This window comes from Atheta coriaria, unplaced genomic scaffold, assembly GCF_025399875.1.
Source record: "Atheta coriaria isolate IRGN ID8LTWV9N9 unplaced genomic scaffold, Caltech_Dcor_3.1 hic_scaffold_4_pilon, whole genome shotgun sequence".
NCBI lineage: Eukaryota > Metazoa > Arthropoda > Insecta > Coleoptera > Staphylinidae > Dalotia > Dalotia coriaria.
The window spans coordinates 9,662,169-9,676,175 of NW_027045446.1; the positions used below are offsets into that span (position 1 = coordinate 9,662,169).

Sequence of the window (14,007 nt, forward strand, 5' to 3'; positions counted from 1 at the left end):
CACATTTGGCATTAAATTTGTCTAAGCAAAAGCAAACATAGTTCCTCTGCCTCAGTATCAGTTGCGTGTTGTGATAGTGAATGCACAATAGATTGCCTCGTGTTCAACAGACTTCTTATTCGTTGCATGAACGTTTTTCATGTACAATGTAAGTACATACTACATTACACATCTATTTTTACATCTTTTACATCTTTTCGACCAAATTTGATGTTTTCCAAGTATGTAATCTGCATTATCGACCTTCAACACAATTTCAAAGTCACACATCAAAATATATACGTTTATTTCACATCGTTACATTGTTCTTCAACAATCCGAAATAATACTGAATAATATTAAGTACATTTTACAAGATACTTTGATACATTGCATACAAAGATTGTCCCTACGTATGTATAATAATCTCTAATTTTATGATGATATATTTCTGCGCCTGTACATTTACATATTTCAACATATCACAACACATACATTAACTCAATCATATTATTTGTGAATATTGAAACATTTCAATCACAACGTCAGTTTCTTCATCAGCGTTCGCTCCCTGATTGGTCGATCGTGGCAGGATTAAAACTTTTTCCTTCCTGCCATGGTCCACGTCCGCTGTTTGCCGGAAAGCAGTACTAAACGTGTACACATACAACGCTAGTATGCTAAACACCAACAGACTCAACGAAACGATCAGAAACAATGAGAGAATAGTCATTTCAATGTTTAAATTTTGCATTTTCAACTTGATTTTTAAGTTGTATTTAACTCAGCATATCCTGAAAATGGTTGAGTGATATTAGTTTTATTTGATGGTATATACTTTGAGTGTATTTTTACTCACGATTTTCATCTCGGTCGGTTGGCTGGAAAAGTGCGTAATGGTGGTGAGCGGAATTGACTCGCGCGGAAACTGAAGCCGGTCACTTTTCCTCTTCGTCGGGCAGCAGATCTGATGGAATACGAAACCGTAGAAAATCAATAACAGCGTAATGACAAAGACGAGGATGCCACCGATGACGATGATCACGATGAGGTGCACGCGGTCCATGATTAACTCGTGTTCATGTTCTGCAAAACAACGAACACATGTTCATTCAGGCTAGCTTTGAATACATTCATTATGCACGTTATTTAATCGAGTATTCGGTGGAATCATTTTTGAAAAAGCCCATTAATCGCAGTACAAACAATGCTAATGAAGTTGAATTTAGAAATAAACTTTTTTTTTGGTGCATTTAAAGGTTAAAAAGTAACTTAACCTAGAAAACTCATATTTGAGGTTAGGCAGAGTAATATTTAGATACCTAGTTATAATGTAGGCAACTTGTTATACGCGGTGAACGCACTTTTAACCATAAAATTCTTCTAGTGTGCGTCACGTACATTGAAATGTCATTTTTTTGGTTTTTTATTGTGCTAATTTTAATGTAGGCCACTTGTAATACCTTGCGGATGTTTCTAACCTCAAAATGTTTCCTAGAAAACATTTTTCTCTTTGAAAGAAGTTCTATAAAACATTTGTATAAATTTATAAAGTAACTTAATACTCTTACAATTCAGGTTTCTTCTTAACGTTCATAAAGCATAAATTTATTATTATTTATTTCTTTCTTTATGTCTCTCTTCGACTTTCTTACAATTTTGCACTAATTTGCATTGTTACTTATTTTACCATCGTTTGTACAGTCGGCGTTGCTCTATATTTTATAATATTTCATAATAATCCCTACTAATATTATAAATGCGAATGTCCTGATGTTTGTTACACTTTCACGCAAAAACTACTTAACCGATCATCATGAAAATTTGTACACATATTCTTAGTGGTCCCCGAATGGTTATAGGCTACTTTTTATTTAATAAAAAAAATATTTTTAAATAAAATAAAGAAATAGTTTAGCCAATAATACCTCTGCATCTGGCTATTTGACTACTTTAACGCCATCTAGCATTCCAGCAATGAAGCTCAAACCTTAGTACTATAGTACCATCACACTGTATTATCACACTGTATTACCGACAGCTACGTCAACATCAAATCCAATTGACTACACTATGGAGACTGTACACTATATTTCCATAGACTATACTTTCAGCCATTTTAAACTTCCCGCCATTCTACTTCATTGTTACTTCTTCTGTGACTACAGACGCGTACGGAAGCAACTTCATTATTTTAGATATTCGCGGGCGAAGCCGCGGGTTGAAGCTAGTAATTTCATAATTTGGAATCGTTTTTCAACGTTATAGAAACCACTCAGCTAAATGTGAAGCATTTGCAAAACAAAGCGGTGCGTCGTCGAGGCTCAAAAACAGCACCTGCATTTGATAAAGTGCGCGTATTCTCAGTGAATATTGTCAGTTCCATTATATTTACTTAAAGATCTTTTAGCATATACATTAAAACAACTAAATTTCATAAATAACCGTTACTCGTGTTAATAGCTATGGGTAATATATTATAGGCAACCAAATATACACAAAACAACAAATTCATATTTTACTACATAAATTAAAATACTATTCATCCTCTTTTTTACTTTTTTCTATGTTTACATGCTCTGTTCTTACCTTATTCACAAACCCAAAGCATTAAATAAGCTATAAGGGTTGTCTACATCTATTCTCTAGTCATCCATTTGTTAGCAATTTAAATAAACGTCAGTGAAGTAGCAAATTGAGCGCACGTAACGAATGCGATACGATTCCGAATATACAGGCGAATCCTGGCGCAACGAACTTTGCACAACGAGATGAGAGTGCGACGCACGTAAATTGAACGGTGAACTAATCCTAGGACAACGCAACGACGTCTGCGTCTCGCCCGACAAACACGAATGAAAGCGATTCCGCGCGCAGTGCGCAACACACAAAGCAAAACGCTTCACAAGCTTACAGAGCGTTTACACACGCGTCGAATGAGCGGACTTTGAGTACTTTGAGGAGGACTTGCTGTGGACGGACATTGAGATCTTTCAATTCCACTTTAAACGATTCTATCCGCAATACTTGTTTAAGAAAACTTCGATTTAGATTACAAACTTTAGTAAACACTCAAATATTTACGAAATACGAAGAATTTTGTGATTTTAAGGTTTAGTTTTACTTTGTGTATAACTGGTTGCATATTATTATTCTATAATATAAAAATGAATCTCAATTTGTTTGTAAGCGCATAACTCAACAACGCCTTGACCAATTTGGCCAATTCTTTTTTTTAAATGTTTGTTAAAGCCCAAGGAAGGTTTTTACGGCGAGAAAATTTTGAATAATTGCCGGGAAAACCCTAAAAACAGCACTTTTCTATAGGATAAAAGTTGGCATTGAGATTCAATCATAGTTATAGTTAAATAGTTAAATCCGAGATGGCGCGCTGAAGTGCATTATTAGCAATTCTTTATATAATTAATTTCTTTAAAATAAAATTGCGAATCTTATTAATAGAATTGACACATACTCATGTCTAGAACAAGAGAGTAAAAACGAATTACATTTTTCTAAACACTACCGGGACGAAGTCGCGGGCAAAACTAGTTTACTATACAATTAATTTCGTGATTGAACTGTTTAGTTTTATGCGTGTATATTTGGTTGCATACCTAAAGTGAAAAAACTTTTATATTCTAAAGTTTTATGTTTTAATCGTAGTTTTTCTTGTTTAGAGACACTAAATTATCAATACAAACATTTATGCAAATTTATAGCTAGAGTAGATCGTTAAACAGATGCAAGTTTCCATTTCAATCCATTGTATTTTTTCCACTTGTGAAAATCCACTATAAATTGAATCTCGACGTGGCGCGCGAAAAAAACTTCAGAGCTTTGCATGAGTTAGGGAAATTGGCGGTGCGACTAGAGTGAAGGCGCCGGGCGCTCAGGAGCTGAATACGGATCGTTAGACGACGCGCATAAATTAATAAATTAATTGAAATTTATTTCTTCCCGAGACGCGCTTGCTGGCTTTCTCTCTCTCTCCAGAGTGTTTGCAGTTCTTTCTGGCGTTGAATTTGCTCTTTGAATTAGAATAAATTGTTATTTCATAAAATAATCAAATGGAAATTAACGCGTGCAATTGTTTCTCATTATAAACTTTATGAATATGTATTTAAAGTTAGAGGTTTAAGTGGTATAAATGTTATTACAATTTAGAGTGATATAATTCAGTTATTTTAAAGTTTAAAGAAGTAATTTGGCTGTTTTTGTAAAAATTTAAATGCAAATTTTATAAAAATCGTTATAACTCATAAAATAATAGAGATATAGAGTTTATTTTTTCTTTGGATGATAGATATTAGTTAGGAGCATAAAATCTGATATTTAAACATTTAAAATTTTTCATAAATTACGAGAAATATGCAAAAAATTATGAAAAAAAAAGCAAACATTTTGTTTTTCAATATTTATACTTAATTTATTCCACATATACAAAACCTACGTATGGTTTAATATTATTAATAGATTCTGTAGTTTCTAAGCTTTCAAATGACACCTCATTTGATATTCTGCGACTTTTTAATCCCGAGTTACAGTCCTGCAAACGCAGACAACTTTAGTTTTTACGACTGACGAGCAACGCGCAGCGATAAAACATTAATTTAAAATTATGATGATGATCTTTTTTCTACTCTATACCACAAAGAATAAACAAGAATTGTATACAATGTACGATGTACTGTGAAATGAAAAATGCGAAGTGAAACCAAAGTGAAAGTTTGCTATTGTAAGATTGTACGATGCAATCAGCAAGTTTGCAAGTTTCGCAAGCTCTTGGCTGTTGAATGTGAGGTTATGGCCATTACGTTTGGTCATTTGACAATGAATGCATGTGCGATTGAACAGGAACGAGCGTGTGTGTATACCGAATCAATGCGAACGCCAAAATGTGAAAAGGGCAGACCAGATGAGGTAATAAATCGTCGAGACGCAGACGTAAGGCATTTTTTTTTCACACAAAAGAAGAAAAAAGTTACATTGAAATAAATACGTATTAAAATCATACTTAAAGTTAAAATATAAATAAATTAATTTTTACATATTTTAAATTTAATTTTAGGCAACTTTTTATGCACAGACAAATAAATAACCATTACCAGTATGTGTAGGCAATATTTAAACACCACTTTCAGCGCAAATTGAATAGTCAAGTATCACAGCGTGTCAGATATCAATGAATAACAATTTGATGACTGATAGAAAACCTGAATATTGTATGACATATTGCAGAGTATGCAGAATCAATTTTTGCACGCCTAATCAAAACAATCTGATTACTTTTATCTATTTTATTATGCAAACAACAAAAATATTTATATTTTTATATTTATATTAACCAAAATAATTATTAGCGTTTTTTTTCCGATCAGAAAAACGTAAAATTACAATTTTTAGCTTTTTTTCAAATTAGGTATGCAACCAAATATACACACAATGAAAATTTCTTAAAATCCACGCGTAAAAACAAATATTTCGAATTAAATTAATAAATATTTGTTTATTTATTTACTGATGAAGCATATATTGACTTTCTTAATTGGGTGTTGCAATTAGTGGTGCGCGTGGTCTTGTTTGACTACCGTTTCGTCGCTCTTTTGTGCCCGACGAATGCCGAACGACGCCGGCGGCGTAATTGAAGTGTCGCTAGCTTTGACTCGCAATCGCAACTAATTTAAGTTTTCCCACGAGGCGCGAGCCGTGCGTCTGCGAGCGACGAACACGAGACTTTAACCCTTATCAATGCTCTTAGCCAACCCTCAGTGCAAACTTTCATTTGCATAAATTTCACACTTACTTCATTTACGCTTATAACGCGCATGCGCAAAAAAAATGCACACACACATCTAACGATGACATTCTACCTCGAATAGTTTTTTGTTGTTTGTGTTTCGTTTGTAGCCGATTGCTCTCTAGGCTGTGGGCTGTGAGTGAGTCTCGAGTTCAACACGTTATTAACAACGCATGCTTCAATGTCCTTGAATCCTTCAACTTGTCTCTATCGTCTATTAGCCGGGCTTCTTTCTCTTTTCAACGCATGTCTGTGATTGAATATAGGGGGAGAACTACGCCAATATATATATTTTTTTTACTTTTGCGGCGTGATACACGCAGTATTTACTCTGCAAATAAAAATAGATATAAAATAAAAGTAAAACGAAACAAAACGCTCACCACTTTAATGGATTTTTTGCGCCGCCATTTAATCTTGGGATGGCGATGGTAAAAGCATTTAGTTAAAGGTTTTTCGTGTTTGGACGAAGCTTCTTTTAGTTCTTTGTGCTTTTTTAAGAGTATTTTGTAAAGAAACACATTTTTTATTTTGTCTTGTCATCGTAGTCATCGTGTAGCGCCATCTAGTGACAAATAAAAGAAAAAGGAATTGACATTAGTGTAGTGCATGTTAAACACAACATAACCAACAAAAAAGAGTTTGATTGAGTTTGCACATACTTCCGTACGCTCCAATGCGCCCTTTGTTGCTTTGTGAGCAGTAAGTTTATTAATATCCACCGAGTTATTAATTATTATCCGGCAAAGCAGCCACAACGCAACGCAACGCAACAGGTCGCACGATGTCGTGAACCAAAAGCTTCCGCTTGCGTCTGGTATGTAATATAAAAGTTATTTATATATCAATACCGATACTAAAAACTGAAAACTAAAAACTAAAAACACAAAAATTGTATTACCGGTTTATTATATTAATTTTTAATTTTATTACACAATAATTCAGTGTAGTGTACCTCACACAATTCAATTTTAATTTTAACACGAGTAGAACTAATAAACTTGTAAATTTTACATTCCACTTTGTTATGAATTCATGTGTTGGTACAGCTTGCTGAATTGTTTAGTGATATTTTATATTTTGAGGTTACAGAGAGTTTCGCTGCATTCATTCGTTAGTATTTGTGGTTATATTTTAGTTAGGAGTTGGTGAAACTGAATATTAATGAAATAAGTTTGGCAACAGTGTTGGGCATAACGTAGGCAACTTTATTCACACACTGTGTTTAGTATAATATATTAATTTTAATTAATATTCACAATAATTATTTAATGCACACGATTTATTTTTAATTATAATTTTAACACGAGTAAAACCATTGCAGAACTAATCCCTACTAATATTATAAATGCGAAAGTCCTGATGTTTGTTACACTTTCACACAAAAACTACTTAACCAATCATCATGCAAATTTGTACACATATTCTTAGTGGTCCCCGAATGGTTATAGGCTACATTTTATTTATTAAAAATAATAATTTTTTAAATAAAATAAAGAAATTGTTTAGCCAATAATACCTCTGCAACTGGCTATTTGACTACTTTAACGCCATCTAGCATTCCAGCAATGAAGCTCAAATCTAAGTACTATAGTACTATCACATTGTATTATCACACTGTGTTACCGACAGCTACGTCAACATCAAATCCAATTGACTACACTATGGAGACTGTACACTATACTTCCATAGACTATACTTTCAGCCATTTTAAACTTCCCGCCATTCTACTTCATTGTTACTTCTTCTGTGACTACAGACCCGTACGGAAGCAACTTCATTATTTTAGATATTCGCGAGCGACGCCGCGGGTTAAAGCTAGTGAACTAATAAAATGGTAAATTTTACGCTTTACTTTTTTGAGAACATATTTGTTATGAATGTGTGTTGGTACAGCTTGCTGAAACGTTTACAGATATTTTATATTTTTGGATTACAGAGAGTTTTTACTGCGTTCAATCATTAATAATGATTATATTATAGTTGTGAGTTAGTGTAGTAGAATATTAATGAATTAAGTTGGTAGCAGTGTTAACTGTAACATAGGCAACTTTATTCACACATTATATTAGCTGTAGCACCAATCAACATACAAATTTTACTGTAGTCTATTAAATAATATACGAGTATTACGAAACACTTGGTATATGTATACGTTTAAACCACATGTGTATATTTATGTCCTCCACTAGATAAACTAACCAAATCATTACGTTCGAATTTATTGCGCGCATTTAATCCGTGTTCATCTTTTCTATTTATTTTTAGCAATACGCGTATATTTCGTTATTTGTCATATTGTTTTATGTGAGTTTTACATTTTGTGCTCTATTCCCAAGCGGAACATTAAATAATGCATGATATTGTAGGTTATATTGGTCAATGTATGTGGATCTAACCTAATATATATTTGATTTTATGCGCGATGCATAACGCATATGTTATTGTTGCGTAAAAATCAATGTATACGTTTCCACGTTTGTGCATTCGGTAAATTTGGACTGGTTTATCTGTTTATTTTAGAATGCACATGCACTTTGCGTCACGATCCGCGTCGTGGAGATATATTCGGAAATAAATCAACGACGTCAGACGCAACGAGCTCTGATAAATCACACAGCAACTAATTTAAAATATTTTTGAAATAGCAAAAAGATTAATGCGGATTTTTATCAGAATTAATGCGAGGTGGTTTTATTTTTAGAGAAAAATAAATAGGGTTGAATAGTTAATTAAAATTAATTAGTAAAATTAATTTAACAAAGGACACAATATGCATATATATTTTTTAGTACAATTAACATTTCCAGGTTTGCAGAAATATTAATATTCTGTTGGATGTGAGTAACACTTTCACGTTTAAATTAATGTGCAAATTCTCATGAATTTTGGTAAAAATAATTTATTTTTCTACTTCCACTTTTAAAGCGTCAGTTTTTTCACGGTTTTGCAACATAAAAAGTGGTTTTGTAAACACGGACAGCCAGGGCCATGACACAAGTACTGTAGTCACGGGTTTTAGTCACGGGGTGGAGCTAGCGCTTGCGCATTTACCACTTGATACTTAATATACTAAAAAAGAGTAATATAAGGGAGGAAAAGAAGAATAAGAATAAATTACTGTTAGAGCTATAATATAATTTGGAGCTACATGGCGCAAGCAGACTCTATGGTTCACTAAATTTGTAGAATAAACAGAATATGTTATGTAATAGCTTTTTTCCGCGACTTTGCCCGCGTCGATTTTAATAAAGGGAATTCTAATTACTTTCTGTGTTCCTGGAACTACTAGGTATATGCTGGCCCCGCAAATAAGCTTTACAGTTCCAATTTGATGAAATACGAAAAGCTTACAGTGCATTTTAGTGACATTTTAGTTTGTTTTATGTAACTATAACTATGACAGTACTTTCATATTCACTTTATCTCTTATTATACATAGTATATGATAAATATTAGCAAAAAAAAACAGCCTATGTACTTTTCCAAAGTAAAACATATTTCTATACCGAAATTTATCAAAATACGTTGAGTGGTTTATGCGTCAAAGCGACACAAATAAACAAACAAACTTCAATTTGCATTTATAATATATTATATTATATAAGATAATATATGTATATAAATTATATAGCTGCACTAGGCTCAAAACAGAATTTTAAATTATAGGAAAAAATTAATCTAGATAAAAATAGATCAAATAAATTCAAATAAATTTTGCAATAATTTTCTTTATAATAGTATTTTCTATATCAAGTGGTTAATGGCAGTTTTTATCACGAGAATGATTAAGAGTGAGCGTAACAAACGTTTAAGCTTGACCCCGTGACTAAAACCCGTGACTAAAGTACTTTACTCACGACTTTAGCCATTCATGTATAAAATACCAATTTTTGTGTCTCAAAATCGTGAAAAAACTGTCGCCTTAAAGGTTGAAGTAGAAAAAATGATAAATATAAAAAATTTAAACAATTTTACATATAAATACAAGAAATCTCTGTTAGTCCTCATGATTCACACCATTAATTCTGAATGATTGTATTAAATCACACCTAACACCGAGAATTATCTCACTGAAATGTTTGCTGAATAGTTCATTATCGGAAATGCTTGATTACGCACACTAACAGTCAACACAGTCAACAATAGCAAGCATGTAAGTAAACACTCGCGTGCTACACCGCCACGCATAAATCACATTAACACACGTCAATACAAAATCCAAAATTCGGCAACGCGCGCGAAATTAACGCAAATTAACCATTCCCACACTCATTATCATCACAATCCAGCACTCACACACTAATTAATTGATAAATACTGCAAAACCAAACAAAAATACAACCCAAATAAACAAAGTTCAATCAAATCAACAACTAGTTTGATTTTTATATTGTATTACCACTACACTACGAGTACACATATTGGTAGAGTTAAAGCTTTAAGCCCTGAGCTTTGCATTAATGGAAATTCCTAGAAGTGTGCTGCTAGCGTGTGTAAATAGCACTAAATTCAGGTCGTTGAGTATGCCGATCGTTCCGATCGACTGATCCCTTTTCGGATGATCGCATCTACACCTAACCCTGAATATCTTCAAGCTTTTGGGCCCTGCGAGGGAATTTCATTATTGATTACATCTGAATGCTTAGTTAAACATCATATTAAACTAATGCAAACATTTTATGAACTTACAGGTGGATATAGTTAACCAGGATAAATTTGAATATAATTAGATTTTGATGAGGAATTCAATTTGATCAAATTAACCACATGACTGTTAATTTCCTAAGTATATTTCATTATCGTATATTGAATAATTTAATATTGATTTTTGAAGTTGAAGTTTTCACGCTTTTGAAGCACAAAAAGTGGTATTTTAAACACGGAGGGTCAAAGGTGTGACTAAAGTACTTTAGTCACGGGTTTTAGTCACGGGTGGAGCTTGCGCTTGTGCCATCTATCGACGTTCTAAAGAATTATATTCCAAATTGAGAAGTTTTAATTTCTATGAAAGCAAAAAAAAAGTAATTTTCGTAATGTTTTCCTTTCAAAAGAACTTTTCACAACTTTACAAATAGCCCAAAATGTCGCGTATAATATCATACAACCCTTATAAAACCTCCACGACACAGGCGTGCAATAAACGTCCGCGTAATGGGCGCCTAATGGACATCCGAAGCACTCGACGTAGCCGTCCGCTCGTTATTGAATTTATTATTATTAATCGAATGGCGCACCGGAAAGCCATCTGAGCCTTCTAACCCCACAACAAAATAATCTCATATTGCACTTTATTATTTAATAATCTATCAAGTATTAATAAATATATATAGACTCATATTGACAAAAATAATAGATGTGTTAGTTACATCATTTATAACTTGAGAACGCGTGGACAGATTTTAATGATCTATGATTTTTTGGGTTTGTCTTAACCGCGAATAGGAGAATAACTATTAAAATGTCAGAATATTGGAATAATTTGCCACAGATGGCGCTAAAGTGAATTATTGCCATTTTCCATTGATTTTCAATAAAATTGCAATCTTTTTGATGGAATCGACACATTCTAGCCTCAAGGAAGTAAAAATTAATTAAATTTTTATTAAGCTTTACTAGAAAAACGATTAGTATTTATATAAAACTCAAAATAAATTAATTTTTTTATTTGGAGGTTAAGAATTTTAATAATCTATTACTTTTACACGTGTATACTGTGTGGTTAAACATGTAGTGTATACTTATTTGTATTTTGTATAATATAAGCTAAAATCGTGCCCTGGGGGGAAACTTAAGACTTAGATGCATCCTAGCAATATGAATTTTTCTGATGAAAATTTTAACGAAGCGGAGCGTAGACGAAACGTGAGCTTTCAGCTTGTCGACTCTCTGATCCCGCCGGCAAATGCAAATTAAGTTGTCTTCTTATTTTCTTAACTTTCATATGAATAAATAACATTTCTATGAAAACTGGTGAAATTATAAATATCATTGAATAATAAAAAATATAAAAAAATAAAAATAAAATTAAAATAATTTCATGGTGAATGCGCCGGGTTAACATTCACATTAATCATTATATTAAAGCAAAAGAGCAAAAAAAAACATATTAAATTATCTTACCTTGACATTTGAATTTTTTTACTCTTCTTATTCTCAATTTAATTACTTTTCGAATCAAAACTGTCGTAATACCATTAAATGCTCGTACATCAAAGCTTTCTGATTCATTCGGCGTCGAATTATGGTTTGGATAACTTTTTGTAACTTAATTTATTGTTTGTTGAATCACGCGCGATGCTTTTATGAACTCGATAAAGTCGATTTGTAAACTTTCAGCCTCTCGAAACTTGAATGTTTGAGCTTTCAGACGCACGACTCGTGAAAGATTTACACCGTAAATTCGGTGTAATTCAGTTGAAAGTTTAACGCATAAATAATGCGCGTTTTATGCGATTCAAACACATTTTCGACATTTTAAACAGCGCGTTGGATTTAATTAGATGAGCACGTTTTTGGAGATGGGTACATCGGCGGGGGAGAACGTGTTGCTCGCTCGTCCGATGTCGGCGTGCGACTGGAAAATGTGAAAACGTGGGAAATGTGAGAAATGTGGCGAGGGATCAGGTCGGGAAACTTGCGCAGCAACAAGCAGTGATGATGCTCTTCCAGACCTCGCAAACGCAACCGAATTATTTTTTTTTTCAGCGCTTTTTCGTCTTTATGACTTTTTTACGACTCGATGCATCTTATTACATTTGTGTTACGCTTTGCACGCTCATGGTAATCATTTTTTAATGTGTTATTTGATTTTTTACGACAAATAACAATTTTTAAAGTTTAAAAACAACTAAATCTTAGTATAAATAAATATTTATTAATTTTACAAGTAATATTCAGTAGTAAAAATTATAGGTTATGTTATTTTCATAATTGGTTGTGAACTTGGTTGCCTACATACAAATTGATTAATTTTTAACCTTAAAACACAAAAAATGATTTTAAAAACGTAGTGAAATGAAATTTTCTCAAAAAAAGTATGAAAGTAAATTAAAAGTGTCGTCAAGAGCATGATTTATGCGCAAAGCCATTGTGAATAAACCGGAAACATAAAAACTAAATGCCGCCACGCGCGGCCGACACGACACTCCACGTTCTTCAGCTTTCCGCGTTGAAAATTTCCGGTTTCAACTTGTTACGCGTGTCGTAATCGTAAATTAAACCAAACCCGAGGCGCAACGCAACTCAAATCTTCTCCGGTTCGTAATCTTGCAAATGAACTCATCATGCGACACTCGTATTTCGTCCTACTTATCTTGGTTATCCTGGATATTTCTGTTGGGTTAATAAAATTCATTTTTTATAATATTTTAACATTAAAAACATATTATTTACTTTCGGAACGAATTTTATGCACGGAATTTAATTCTAAGTATTTTTTATTAAAATATAAAAACGTCCAGGAATTTTTATTAAGTTTTTATGATCTATTTTCCTGGTATTTCATCAATTCCGCGCGCACAAAGCGCGCAATTCGTATCAAAGAATTTTTAATTCCGACGGTGGGATAAATTCAATAATGTTATGTGTATAAGTGGTTGCCTATAATCAACTCACGTAAATCATTTTATTTTCTGCGAAATTATTGCGATTTTCATGGTGGAATCAAAGTCAAATAAAAGAATCAAACGTTTTTAATTGTTTATTTCTGAAATATATTGATAATTAAGTAAATATTTGTTTTTATCGATAAAAACAAAGAAATGTGTAGAAAGTTTAATGTAAATTCATAGATATTCTGAGTTTACTAAGAAACAAAGAAGATTTAAAACAAAAACCGTTGAAAATATATATTATTATTCAATATTGAGACAAAACATTTACTCTTAATCAAAATATTACAGAGTCAATAAATATAAAATTGTTATTTCTAACAAGAATATAAATTCAATCAAAATAGTGTATGACTGGTTGCCTACCGCAAACCAACGTATTTGTATTTTCTGTCAACTCATGCATACGTGCGGCCTTCAGGTTCGAATCAAACTGTTTTCATGTCAATCTGATAACTTACCGTGATACGCAAAGATAACACAGCAAGAATTCGTCAGTTGTGTGTATTTACTCAGTGCAGAAACAATACAACCTAAAAATATGTGAAACCACGTGGAAACACAACATTTCCTTGCTATTCTATCAAAATATTCGCCAAAACGCAGTGAGTACAA

At 32.7% G+C, this 14,007-nt stretch overlaps 2 long non-coding RNA genes across 4 annotated transcripts in view; one reads left to right on the top strand and one right to left on the bottom strand.

The window, feature by feature from the left end:
- The first annotated feature begins 64 nt into the window (after positions 1-64).
- Positions 65-14,007, top strand: part of LOC135790550 (uncharacterized) — a 39,902-nt gene continuing 25,959 nt past the window's right edge. For 2 of the 3 annotated variants that reach the window (XR_010547810.1, XR_010547813.1), the window contains exon 1: positions 13,772-13,997. This is a non-coding gene — a long non-coding RNA (uncharacterized lncRNA). Of the gene's footprint in view, positions 149-13,771; positions 13,998-14,007 lie in introns of those variants that run through there. The other variant, XR_010547811.1, reaches the window with a different exon arrangement.
- On the bottom strand, positions 5,834-6,643 carry LOC135791110 (uncharacterized). The gene is made up of 3 exons (XR_010547922.1): positions 6,442-6,643; positions 6,163-6,344; positions 5,834-6,110 (listed from the first exon to the last, which is right to left on the bottom strand). It is a non-coding gene; the product is annotated as an uncharacterized lncRNA (long non-coding RNA).